General features: G+C 54.3%; 1 protein-coding gene across 10 annotated transcripts in view; it reads left to right on the forward strand.

The window, feature by feature from the left end:
- Positions 1-13822, forward strand: part of RAP1GAP (RAP1 GTPase activating protein) — a 64771-nt gene that overhangs the window by 15842 nt on the left and 35107 nt on the right. For 9 of the 10 annotated variants that reach the window (XR_012381353.1, XM_073903220.1, XM_073903222.1 and 6 more), the window contains exon 2: positions 1981-2016. The exons of the other annotated variant lie outside the window; for it this stretch is intronic. The gene's annotated coding sequence lies outside the window, so the exon portion shown is untranslated. The remainder of the gene's footprint in view (positions 1-1980; positions 2017-13822) is intronic. 10 annotated transcript variants of the gene reach the window in all.

A 13822-nucleotide genomic window follows, 5' to 3' on the forward strand; every position in this document is an offset into this window, starting at 1 on the left:
GGCGTGCGGAGCCGGTGTGTGTGCGCTCCCGGGTCAGGGGGAGACCCTGCAGGAACCTCTACTTGGCCTCTGAAGTTGCTGGGCCCCTTCAGTGAGGCTTTGGAAGGAGAGAACCCAGAAGCCATCAGCAGGCCCATGCCCACCTCCCCCGGTCCCCCTCCGACTCCGGGGCATCCGAGCTGCCCCTGTCTCCTGCCACCTGGCTCTCAGAAACCTCCTCCTCCTAGGGCTACTGGCTGCCTGGGCTTGGAGACCTAGGACCCGCGAGGCAGAGTGGTGGCTGGTCCATCTTGGGGTCACTGTCCCTTCTGACCCCAAAGTGTCCACCTCAGAGGAGTGCAGAGGAGGGCTAAGGGGATTCTTTTTTTTTTAAATATTTATTTATTTGAGAGAGAGAGCTAGAGAGACAGAGAAAGCATAAGAGGGGGGAGGGTCAGAGGGAGAAGCAGACTCCTTGCTGAGCAGGGAGCCCAATGTGGGACTTGATCCAGGGACTCCAGGATCATGACCTGAGCAGAAGGCAGTCGCTTAACCAACTGAGCCACCCAGGTGCCCCGGGCTGGCGAGATTTTTGCCTTAGGCAGAGATTTGGTAAATTGGAAGGAAGACTGGGTAGAGAGACGGGGGCCAAGCCCCTTCCCTGGCCAGCCAAGTAGCTGGATGACCTTCCACCAGGCCCTGCCTCCTTGTGGTCAGGGAAACACACAGGATCCACCTTGGAGTGTGGAGCGATCGAAGTGCACACATGTAAAGCTGCTGGTGAGGAGCAGGTGCTCTTTGAGCTGTGGGGATAGTGTCTGGGGAGGTACCACCCCTCGCTGAATGCCCACCCTCCCAAGGGACCTGGCAGAGGGGCCAGGTGGGGTGGGAGACAGGCTTCCCTCCCTGGCTGGGGCCCTGCTAGCCGCCAGGTGATGAGAGGAAGCTGGGGAAGTCCCGAGACTCCTGGTCACTGACACAGAGAGGCAGCCCAGGGAGTGGGGCTGGGGTCTGCTGTGGGAGCTGGGGCAAGCCCTGGCCTCTCGGGCCTCCCTTTCCTTGTCTGCAGAGTCCACGTGAGCTGATCCCCAGGAGACCCCAGCCCTGCCTCCCCCTCTGGCAGAGTCTGGTTTGGGGCCCCTTCCCTATTCTCCTCTGGCCTTGGGGCAGGAGGCAAGAGTTTGTTGTCACAACAGCTGCCCAGCCTCTTGGCCCCCCACTGGGCGGGAGGGTGGAGCTCTCTCCAGCCCTCCCCAGCCTCAGGGTGCCCTCAGAGGGCAACCTCTCTCTGACGCTAGACTTGGAGGGATTTGGGGGAAAACAAAGCCTGGGGGTAGCCCCTGAACGCAGGGGCTTACTTACGTTCTTCCTCTGGTTCTGCTATGAGGGGCGGGCAGGGTGTGTGTGTGTGTGTGCGCGTGTGTGTTGGGGGGTGGGGTGGGAGAGGAAGCCCCTCATGATCTCCTGCTCCCAGACCCCAGGCATGTGTCTCCTGGGTCGATATGAGTGAGCTCCAGCTCTGGGATGGAGGCAGGCCACCAGGAAAGGGGGGAGTGGTTCTTCCTGCCCCCCATAAACTATAAACACCCACATCCTTCAATCCTGTCTGGAAACACTCTAAGCTGGCCTCTGCTGTACCCCTGCATCCCTGCTCTGACCCCAAACTGCCGTAGTCACTGTCCCACAGCCTCCCACACGGACCCCCACCTCTGCCGCCAGCCCATAGTCTGGTCCTGGGCCCCTGCTCCCCTACCCCTGTGGCCCCAATCCTGCCTTTTCCCCTTATTCTTTCACCCACACCTTCCCACGTCCCTAACCTAACATTGGGGCCCCTGCAACCTATGGGGGATGGTGACAGTGCATCAGGCACCCAAGACACAATGCCTCCTCCAGGCCCCACAGGCAGGGTGGCGGGTGAGTTGGGGTTGGCCTGGTGTGCAAGCCAAGGCTGGGTGAGAAGGAGCTGCGCCCTCATTTGCTGCCCATCTTGCTGTGTTTCAGAGTGGACAAGTCCTTCACCCCTCGCCGGAGTGTGTGGTGAGTACTGGGAGCTCTCAGGAGGGGCTGCGCTGCTTGGCTGAACCTTGGGGACACCCCCAAACCCTTTCCACTCCCTATAATGACAGACCAGACCCCACCAACCCTGCAGCTGCCCTCTCCCAGTGATGGAGTGCACAGACCCTCTTACCAGTTCTTCCCCCACCTGTTTTCCCCTCGAGCTCCAACTTCGAGTCCAGCAAATCAGGTTAAGTCTTAGTTCTGTGTGACCTCAGTGACTCACTAACCTCTCTGACCCTCAGTGTTCTCACCTGTGAAATGGGGATTAAAATGCCCACTTAACAGAGCGTAAAATTGTAAAAAACAAACAAACACCTAAAAAAAAAAAAATAAAGCCTGACATACCGTAGGCCCTCACTGAAAGAGCTTTCTTCCTTCTCTTCTCTATTCCTTTCCACCTCATGGCTCCTAGGGGGTTGTGGGTGCCCTTAGCCCCACATCCTCTAATTCCACCCCATACATAGCCTTCAGAACCCCCTCCTGCAGCCCATTGCCCAAATCTGAGGCTGCCCTCTCTTTGGAGGAAGAGGGGGCAGCTGTGTCTGCAGCTTCTCCAGCAGTGAGAGCAGTGGGCAGAGGTGCAACCTCACCTCGGGATTCACAGCACCCCCGACGCCCAGCAGGCGGGTGCCTCCCAGCTTCCCTGGCACCAGCATCACATGGGCCCAGCTGGCTTCTCCTGCTACCACTTCAACTCCAGCGGGAGAGTTCGTGCTTCCTGCCCCTGCTGGGGGCTTCCCGGGGTCCCCAGGCCCAGCATTGTGCCGCCCCCAGCTACTAGATGACTCCTGTCTGGCACCGTTGCCCCACCTGCTGCAAAGCGCCCCCCAGGAAGCCACACCTGGGGTGGGAGGCACACAGGTGCCCAGCTGAGCTCCAGGGCCTGCCCTTTTATCTTCCTTTAATGCTCGCTGTGCAACCTAGGGCCAGTCACTCCCCCTCTCTGGGCTTTATCTCCTGCTGCTGTGCCCAGTCAATTTGAGCCTCCACTAGTGCAAGACCATATGCTAAGCCCAGAGCAGGGACAGGGTGAGGGGACATACAGATAAAGTGAGGAAGATACCATCCTTTTCTTCAAGGACTTCATTAATAATATCCTAGCAACTGCCGCTTGTCAAGCACCTGCAGCGTACCAGGTACCGTTAGGTGCTTGAACTGTATCACCTCACAGCATCTTTACCACATCCCTGAGTTAGGGACTGTTATCTCTACAGATGAGAACAGTGATGCACAGAGTGGGGGAAATGACTTGCCCAAGGTCACACAGCTATTCAGGGGCAGAGCTGGGATTTGAGCCTTCATCTCCCAGACACTGCAGAGCCCAGAATCTCATGCCCTCTGTCCCAGGGCCTCGAGACCACACGGTGGGTCTGAGCACTTGAGGGAGGACTTGAAGATGGAGAGGTGACCCGGAACACCTACTCTAGGGAGCCCTGAATGAAGCGTCAGAGATGAGGGCCCAGGACTGATGGTAACTGACTAGCTCTGTGACTTTGGGCAGATCCCTTCCCCTCTGTGGGCCACAGTTGACAAACTTCTGAAATAGGATTTTGGAATCACCGGGATTTGGCCATTGCCCGCAGTGCCTTGCCCTACACCCTCCTCCTTGGAGATGCTGTCCAAGGTGCTAACCCCTAAGGCCCTCCCTTCTAAGCCAATTGCTTAGCTCCCAGCCTGTGCCTGGCGTTTAGTTACAGCTCTGTAAATGGGGGTCATTTTGATTATGAATTACGACTTCCTAGCCTGTGATTCGAGACCTATATCCACCTCCCCTTTCCAGTCACTTCTCTCGTGACCTTCATTTCTGATCAGTGGGAACATGGCCCCTGAGAGCACCACCTCTGTACCTTTGCTCCCATTTTCCCATCCCCTTGGCATGTCCTCCCCTCCCATTTCCACAAGCCCTCACCACGAGCCCTCCACCAAGCCCTTACCATTTCCACAAGCCTTCACCACACCTCCAGCCTAACTTTATCACTGTGCATTGTGTGTTTTCTTTCCCGATCCCCATGCGCTTTCTCTCCTTAAAATACCTCCCTCTGCGTATCATGCCTGTAGAGCCCACATTAGTGCTCATTTCTGGGGTAGTGGAAAGAGCATGGCCTTCAGAGTCTGACAGATGTGGACTTGAATCTGCCTCTGCCACATGTTAGTGGTGTGACTTTGGGCAGGTCTCTTCCCCTCTCTGAGCCCCACTTGCTGCTCAGTAAGTGTGAAACTGGATCTCTCAGTGAGTTGAATGTGTCCATATAACGCTGTGGTACAAGGCAGGCTCTGAGGTCCTTGAATGCAGGGGTTCCTTGAGTTACTTTTGACGTAGGCCCATTTTCTAGCACGAGTCACCAAAAAGCTGGGCTCTCTTCTTCTCATCTCTGTCCTCCACACAGTCTTATACAGCAGCCCGAACCCAGGAAATGCTTTAATAAATGTCTGTGGAGTTGAATTAAATGTGTCAGAGTCAGTGGAAGAGTTGGAACTTTGTCAGGTAGGCTGGGAGAGCTTCCTGGAGGAGATGTGGTTTCCTCCACCCCTTGTAAAAAAAGGATTAAGAAGTTGGGACTTAGATCAGGGAGCAGCAAGGCCTGGTATAGGTCAGATGTGACCCTGGCTGGATTCCCCTGCCCCCTGCCCCTCAGCAGCAGGTTATCTGCAGCGGAGAAACTCAGAACAAGTATGAAAAAAGGATGAGGCCCAGTGGCAGGATTAGGAGCCATTGGGACAGGGGGTCACTCTGGTTCTGCAGACCGCGTGGGGATTGGACATTCAAGATGGATTCAAATGGTGGGGCAAGGAAGGAGGTGGAGGAGTGTCAGGGCAGGGGGATGGCTAGATAGACTTGTGCAAGGGAGGGGTTCTGGAAGAGGACCTTAAGGCTGGGAGCCTGGGGCGGGGGGCAGGACCCAGCAAGGATTAAGTGCCAGTGGCATGTCAGGCACTGTCTCAGGTGGTCTCAGTTGTGATGACAGTCTTGCAGGTTGGCCTTTAGTGTCCCCATTTTGGAGGCCAAAACCAAGACTGGGAACTGGCAAGGGCTGGGTTCGAATCCACCTTTTCTCCTGCCAAGGAAGGGGCCTTGGCCAGACGAAGGAGCCACAGAAATGAGGGAAGTTCTGATTACAGGGCGAGGGAGGGGAGGAGAACGAGATGACCCTGAGCACCCCCAAAACAGGGGTCACCGCCCAGCCCCATGTGTCCCACCGGGAGAGCCCATCTGGTTGCCCACATGTCTCCCATTGACAGTAATGGTACCAGCTGCTCCCATATATGATGCTTTCCTGGGTCTCAGACCCTGGGCCAAGCACTTCAGCTGAATTATTTCATTCCATCCTTGTACTGGCTTTACACAGTGGAGCCTATGAGAGACTATTACCATCCATTCCCCATGTTACAGATGAGGAACCTGAAGTTCAGGGAGGGGAGGGGGCTGGCCCAGGGGCGCATAGTGAGTGATGAACCAAGACTGGCAGTGTGGTCAGCCTGAGCCCGTACCTTTAGCCCATGCTCTCCTGGATGCTGCGTGTGCTGAGTGCGGGGCTGGGGTGGGTGGCCCCTGTCCTCAGGTGGCTCCTCTCTGTAATCACTGAGCTGGAAGCCCTGGGGGCCTGTGTGCTGCTGCAGGAAGCATGAGGCTGGCCTCATTAGTGCCTCTGAAATGCCAGGCAGGCACAGCCTGCTGGGCCTCCTCATCTATTATGCATCTGGTGGGCAGGCCCCCGGCGGGCAGCTGGCGGAGCACAGGACGGGGGAGCCAGCAGCTGCTTCCTGAGCCCACACCTGCCACCATACCTCTGGGCAGGGATTCCCCCCAAGGCATGCCAAGGCAGTTCCTGCCTCATCCCCCCTGGCCCAGCTTGGGGAAGGGAGTCCCACTGTGGACAGAGGCATGGATGTTGATCCCCCACTCATTAGCCTGCCCATCCCAGCAGCCACTTCTGAGAGAGGCTGGGACCTTGACTGTGCTGGGAGTCACTTAGGGCTAGGGTGGGCAGAGATAGGCTGAAACAGAATCTTGGGTGCACAGGCTCCTGGCTGCACAAGACCTCAGAGCAATAAAGTTGTGCTCATTTATTCAAATTCAGCCACAAGGAACGAGTGAGCAACTACTGTATGCCAGGCACATTTCTAGGGACTGCAGAAAATGAGACAGGCCCAGTCCTGGTCTTCAGAGAGCTTGGTTCAGCCAGAACTTCACCTCTCTTGGAGCCTCAATTTCCTCATCCATAAAATGGGGACTAGAGGAGAAAGTCTATAAATAGACCAGAAACGAACTACGATGGTTGTGCTGAATTTTAAGGATTTTATACTTAAGCAGTCTCTACACCCAACGTGGGGCTCAAACCCACAACCCTGAGATCAAGAGTCACATGCTCACCAACTGAGCCAGCCAGGTGTCCTGGCTATGCTGAATTTTAAAGCAAGGGTTCCTGCTACCAAGAGCTGATCCTTACCCAGATCTTCACTGGATGAGGGGCTGTATTCCAAAACACTTTCCATAGATTCGTGGATTTAATCCTCACAACCGTCCCATGAGGCAGCTACTGTTATTACCCCCGGTTTAGGGCCGAGGAAACTGAAGCAGTAAAGGGGTTAAGTAGCATGTTCAAGGTCTCTTGGCAAGACTGAGATTTGAACCTAAGCAGCCGGGCTCCAGTTTGCATATCACCCTGTGCTGTACGGCTGGAGGATGATTCAGGGAGGCGTGGAAGGCCTTCCTCGGGGGGGCGGGTAGCATTTGAACCAAAACCTGAAGAATAAGAGGAGCTGGATGTGGGAAGAGTTAGCCGGGGGAAGGAGGCATTCTTGACAGCGGGAACAGCAGGTGCAAAGGCCCTAAGGCAGGAACAAGCTTAGGGTGTCTTGGAAACAGGGAGGAAGCCAGTATGGCTGGAAAGATGAGGGAAAATGAGGTCAGGGGTGGGTTTGGAGAGAGAGGAGGAGGTAGATCGAGCAGGTCCTGCTAGAAGTTTGGACATAATGTCAGTGACTGACATGTAGAACGATTGAGTCTCAGATTCCTGGCTTTGTAAAATCTTAGAATCAGAGAATTTGGGCCTTCTGGAATATTTGGAGATGGAAGAGACCTTTGAAGTACCCTCCTATGACCTCCCACTTAACAAGAAGCCCTTGCTTTGGTTCATGACCCCTTTGAGGATTAAAATGAGGCTTTGGGGGTCTCCTGAGAAAAAGGCACTTTTATTTTTCAAGACCTCCTGAAGCCCACCATCCCTCATTGAGACCATGGATGACCTCTGAGCAGCTCCTTGACTAGCCCTTCCTTGTTCACTCCTAGTGACAGGAGGCTCACTATCCTCGAAGTAGCCCATTCCATTGCTGGATATCAAAAATTCTTCCGTACTTACAACCAGTTGCCTGAGCCTAGATGTAGCCTCTGGGACCTCCCATTGCCCACAGTGGCCCATTAATGAGTTAAGGACGGGGATCATATCTCTCCAAGTCTGTTGATTCTGGACTCAACAGCTACTTGTCCCAGCCCTTTCTCATTTCCATCCTCTGTTCATCTCAACTCTTGCAGGCCTTGAAGCCCTTTATCGTCCTCTGGGGCCAGGCAATGCCCCCTTCTAGAGAAGGCCATTTCCTTCCCGGGATGGGGGGAGCTCCTGGGAGAGAGTCCAGACTGGAGAGACCCCTTCTTCCAAGAAAGAGCCCCTCTAGCTTAGGAGACAGGAGAAGATCCCCTCCAGATGGGTTTTGGTCCAGGGACTCCTGCTGTTTTTCTGTGTGATCTTGGGCAGTGAGTCCCCATCTCAGGCTAGTTTCCCCATGCCTACCTTGGGCACAGTGAAGAGACAGAGGACGTCCATAAGGACTCTTGCAAGTCTAAGGTTCTCAGTCTGGTGGGCCCTGCTCACCTCTACATCCCAGCAATGCTCAGCCTCAGGTCCCTGTGTAGTGTAGGTGGTGCATGGGAAGGTTTGGGTTCTGTTTTTAGGCAGCCCCGAGGTCAGATTCCAACTTCAGTTTTTCTTACTTGCTGTGTGGCCTTGCAGACACCAGTCTGCCTCTCTGAATCTCAGATTGTCCATAACAGTGAGAACTGTATTGCTTACCCCACAGGAGTCTTAGAATGAAATAAGTCCAGTGTGTATACTCAGTGGATGTTTTTCCTCTTGCTGGGCATTTGCATTTTGAGAGAGAAGCCTCATTACACCAAAGAGAGACTCATTAAGATTTTAGTACTAGAATTTGAGGCACTATTGAGGTGGTTTGGTTGAGAAGCAGTGGTTGTAAAGGAGACTTTTCTAATATTCCCAAGTCCCCTAAAGGCTTTCCTCTGCTCAGGGTCTCCCCCAAGGCAGTCATTCATTCATTCATTCAGCAAATTAATTCAACAAATATTTAGTGTGGGGATGCCCTCTGAGGGCCAACCAGACACTAGGGAATGTGGTATCAGAGATGACAGGCAAGGCCACCCTCCTTATAGAGTTCCCAGTCCAGAGCAGGACATGAGGAAAGAGGTGGTTCTCCTAGGGGTGGTAAGCGTTGATTGGGAAGATATGGGGAGTTCTGAGAAGGACTCCTCCCCCACACCTAGGAATCAGGGGAGGCGTCCTGGAGGAAGTGGCCCAGCAGCACTGTGGAGGGAGAAAAGCATGTGATGGCTTGCGCCGGACACAGGACAGAGCTGGACCTGGCAGCTGAAGGTGGGAGGGGTAGCCATCAGGAGGGACTTCTTATGGGTACTCCAGAGGGTCTGAACCCCCAAGCCATCACTGGATAGATGCCTGCCAGGGCTCCCACCACCCATTTGTCTTCCTGCTCCTGGAACATGCTGTGCTGCATGCAGCATAGTTTCACTTCTCTGGGGCTCATTTTTTTTCACCTGTAAAATGAACAAAAGCACCTCCTTCAAAGATTATTGTGGGGATGAAATGAGATCATGTGTGCCAAGGTGGAAAGCCAGGGCCTGGCCCGGAGCGATGTCAGCGATCGTGGGTACTGCCACGTCGTCCTTATGTGCTAGGCCCTGCAGAGGGGGCAAATTGTGTGAACTCCGCCCTCTGGAAGCTCACTAGCTGCTGGGGGGGAGAGCTGCATACACAGGAGCATGCTCTCCGGCCGTGGGCGTCAACCCGAACTGGCCCCAAGCGCATTGGCTGATGCAGCCAGACAGGCCTGCCCTGAGTCCAGGCTGGGTGACCTTGTACAGTGCCTGCCCCCACTGATCCGTGGTTTCTTCCTTTGTTCAGTGGGGCTGTTCATAGTCCCTACCTCAGCGACAGTGAGAACAATGACAAGGTACTTTGGAAGGGCTGGCCAGGGCGTCTGCTTCAAGCTGCATGCTTTAGGGGGGATGAAACATTCTGGGCCCAGGTAACCTGGAGAAACATAACCCTCATTCTCTGAGGCTTGTTTTCCTGCCTATAAAATGGGAAGATGGGCTACAAAAACACTCTGATGTGCTGGGTTTCTAGCAGAGTCAGAGAGTCCCCAGCCTTGACCGTGTCTGACTGTCTTGCTGTGTGATCCTGGACTAGAGACTTAACCTCTCTGAACCTTAGTTCCCACACTTATAAATAGGGACAATCTTCACCTCACAGGATTCTTTCATGGCTTCCATTAGCCATTTGTTCATTCAACAAATACCTATTGAGTCCCTACCATGTGCCAGGTAGTCTCTAAGAATGGGGGATACAGCAGCAAGTCTGACGGACATGATGTCCGACTTCATGCAGATTACCTTCCAGTGTAGAAGACAGATACAAAATGAGCTAACAGGGGTGCCTGGGTGGCTCAGTTGGTTAAGCGACTGCCTTCGGCTCAGGTCATGATCCTGGAGTCCCAGGATCGAGTCCTGCATCGGACTCCCTGCTCAGCAGGGAGTCTGCTTCTCCCTCTGACCCTCCCCCCTCTCATATGCTCTCTCTCTTTCTCATTCTCGCTCTCTCAAATGAATAAATAAATAAAATCTTTAAAAAAAAAAACAAAATGAGCTAACAGACAAATTAGGTAATTTCAGATGGGTAATGGGTAATGAGTGACGGACAAGGTTGAGTGGGAAGGGGTCCCCCTTGGCTAAGATTATGAGGGAGGGCCTCTCGAGGCCTGAGTGGGAAGGAGCTGGCCATGGGAAGGGTAGTCCAGAAAGAGGGCAGAGTGAGTGAGTGTAAAGGCTTTGAGGCAGGAGCAAGATTCCTTGCCCCACCCCAAATCTGGAACATTCCAGATGCTCTCCTGGCAGCAGGTGGAAGACAGCTGAGCAGCCAGGGGCGTTGGAGGCCTACCTTCTCTCAGATCAAGAACTGCTGCTCACAGGGCAGGTCTGCGGGAGGGGGTGGGCATTGTGGGCAGGCATGCAAGACCAGGCTTGGGTTGGGCCCCAAGTGAGCAGAACGTCCTCTGAGCTGGCAGGGGTGGAGCCCTGGGCCCACCTGGCTGCCCTCCTGCCCAGAAGTATTCTGGGATCTGGCACAGAGGCCCTGGGCCTGGCTCTTTGGGGAGGGGCTTGCAGCAGGGGGGCAAGGGAACTTATGCTTATTTCCTCTCTCACCCCAGCCAGCCTGGGTCTGGATGCCTTGGCCAGGTCTGGCCCACCCACGGGGCCAGAGGTTCTTCGAGATGACCCCCTCATATGCACATGCACGTGCGCGCGCGCACACACACACACACACACACACACACACACACACATACACACACAGTTTCCATACTTACACTCATGGACTTGACTCTTGTCCAGATAGCTTCGTCATGACCTAGAGTTATATGCATACACGGCCACTCCTGGTGCAGAGCATTATTGAATATCGACCGTGTGCTAGGCCTCCAGACAGATCTGGTCCTCACCTGAGGAAGCTCCATTTCTAGAAGGAGAGATTGGCCAGTGATCTAGGTCACAGCGGGACATGTGCAATGCAAACTGGTCAGTCCATGAGGGCCGAGGACAGGCTTCTGGAGAAGCCGGTCGGGGGGTGGGGGGTGGCCTGACCCAGTGTGAGGCGGGGGTCCCAGAAAGCCTGGAAAAGAGGGTAGCACATGCGGTGAGATGGGGGAAGACGGGAGCGTGTAACAGGTGGAGGGGGTGGTGTGTGCAGAGGCCCAGAGGTGGGCCAGACACGCAGAGGCCCGCAGGCCGTGAGGAGCCGCGGAGGGCTTATAGGCCGGCGGATGACGGGACATATACAGATGCGCTCAGATGCGAACCTCCACTTGGCCCAGACACGAACGCTTTCTCTCCCGCCCACCTTTCGCGTTCCTGCCAGGCCTCCATCGACATCCTCCCCCACAGAGATACACACCCTTTCGCATCACCAGGCAGAGCTGCAGAAAACCCTGAGCTAGCTTCTAGCAAAAGCGTCAGACGTTTGCCCTGCTGGCTTGCTGAGTTTGTGCGGCAGGGCCTCTGAGCCACCCGGGATGGACCTTTGTCCATTCCACATCTGCACGGCCGTGTGCCTGCCCCCTGCACACACAGCAGGAGCGTCACCCTCCCCTGCACGTGGAAGGTGGCTTCTGGCTTAGGGAGTACTTCTGCATGTATCCTCTCATTGAATTCTCCCAGCAACCCTGCAGGAAACAGTCATCAACACCATTTTACAGCCGGGGGAAGCAGGCTCCAGAGAGGTCAAGTGACTTGCCCCAGGCCACGCAGCTAGAGTTTGACATTGTCGGAATTTGAACGCAGGTCCATCTAACTTCTAGATGTGTTCAGCGGCCCATCCAAACTCAGGCACATGTGGATGTGTGTGTCACCTTTCCAGGCTCTTGCAGAGAATGTAGCAGGTAACCTTCAATGGCAAATTCTTCCAGAAATAGGTCGATCAACATGGAAAGTTATTTAGGGCCCCAGTGCGTGCCCACCTGCCCAGTGACCCTGAAGCCTGGCGGTGGGGGGGTAAGGTCAGTGGTGGGGCTGAGCACCTGCCTTCCTGCCAGCCTGGGGCAGCTCAGGGCCGAGAGCTGAAGCCCAGAGTGGAGTCTGCATTTGCATTTGCAAATGAGGCAGACAGCCCTGCCCGCCCTCCCCGCCCCCAACAGGCTAACCCCAGCTGACCTGGCTCCCAGGACATGACAGCTGAGGTCCCGGGGCACGGCCCTGTGCCCAGCTGCCTGGGCTGCTTTTCTCCTGCCTTCTCCCTTCTCCCTTCCCTGACCCACAGAGAAGGCTGCCTAATGCTTAATGTAGGGGAAACAGTGTAAGCTTCAGAATCAGTCACAACTGGGGATGTAGCCCAGCTCTGTCACTCCTGGCTAGGGGACTTTGGACATAGTCCTTAACCTTCCTCCGTGTCAGCTTCTCCTCCTTGGAATGAGGGAAGAGTATCTCCTTCTCAAGATGGCTGAAAAAGGTAAGAGTCAGCTGCTCGGAGAGCCGACTCATAGTAAGTACTCAGATTTTCTTAAAGAAATCCCCCCCCGATTACAGAAAATAATAAATGTTCATTGTAAAAATCAAAACAATGCAGAAAAATATATCCTGTAGAAGGCAGGAGTGCCTAGTGATCCAGCTTCCCAGAGATAACCCATGTGAACTTCTACATTTCATCTTTAATTTTTATAAGTGAGGTTTTTTGTTGGGCAAGTTGCTTTTTTTAACCTAACAATATGCCTCAAACCCTTTTTCCCATCTGGACAAGAGACCTCCTTTGCGATCACTGTGTGGCAGTCCACGCTTTGCGTGGGCCTTGATGCATTTGTCCAGACTCCTTTGAATGGATGTTGGGGGTGGCTTCCAGATGTTGGCCGTTGTAAACTCTGCTGCAGTGAATGTCATTTGTTCATATATTTTTGTGCATTTGTGTATAAATGTCTAGAAATGCAGTGGCTGGGCTAAAGAGTATACACATTTTCATCTGTAACAGGAGCGGCCCAAACCCCTGCGGAGAAGTGGTAGCGACCGATGTGCCCCCCCAGACCTGGAAAAGTCTACTTCCTCAAAATCATGCAGATTTACCCACTGCCTCTGCCACCTGCCACAGGGACCCTAGAGCCATCAAGAGTCATAGATCCCAAACGCGGGACGTAACTGGGAGGTCATCCCCGCACCTTAGAAATCTCCCCACTACATCCCCGTGTGGCTCTGCCTGTCTTTGCTCAGTACCTTACGAGCTGGTTGTTTTACTCTTGGGCAGTTCCGGTCTACCTTTTCCCAACTTCCACCCAGGGATCCTGCCTCAGTCCTCAGCAGCCCACAGAGGAAGAGAAAAAGGAAGAAAGGAGGAAAGAAGGGAAGGCCAGGAAATGTTCAGGGTTAATGTTGATAATCTTTGCATGGATGAACTTATTCCATTTTCATGACAACCCTTTGGAGGCAGGCACTGTTGTTATCCCCATTGTATAGATAAGGAAACTGAGGCTCAGAGACATTAAGTAACTTGCCCAAGGTCACACAGCCATTAAGTGGCAGAGCTAGAATACAAACTTAGGCAGTCTGGTTCCAGAGCCCACACCTGTGATGCTACACTGTCCCTCCAGGCAGGAGCCTGTGGTTTATTGAGCCCTTACTATATACTCAGCTCTAGGCTAGTCAGATTGTACACGTAGCCTCTAATTTATTCTACACAACCACCCGGCAAAGTAGGTCTTACTATCTCATGTTGTAGATGAGGAAGCAGGCTCAGAGAAGAGAAGCTCAGAGGAGGCGGAGGCCCCCTCCCCAGCCCCCCTCCAGGCGGAGTAAGGCCGCCAGGGTCCTGGTGCACCCAGTTCTCAGCAGACTCAGCTCGTAGTGTCTCATCCTCCCGTCCATCCTCCTGGAGGATGTCAGGGCTGGGCCTGAGCACCGTCTAATCGGAGTCCCCGTTCCCCATAGAATCTGCTTGGAGAG

Source organism: Callorhinus ursinus, unplaced genomic scaffold, assembly GCF_003265705.2.
Source record: "Callorhinus ursinus isolate GAN/ISIS: 27379988/994484 unplaced genomic scaffold, GSC_fseal_2.0 scaffold18, whole genome shotgun sequence".
NCBI lineage: Eukaryota > Metazoa > Chordata > Mammalia > Carnivora > Otariidae > Callorhinus > Callorhinus ursinus.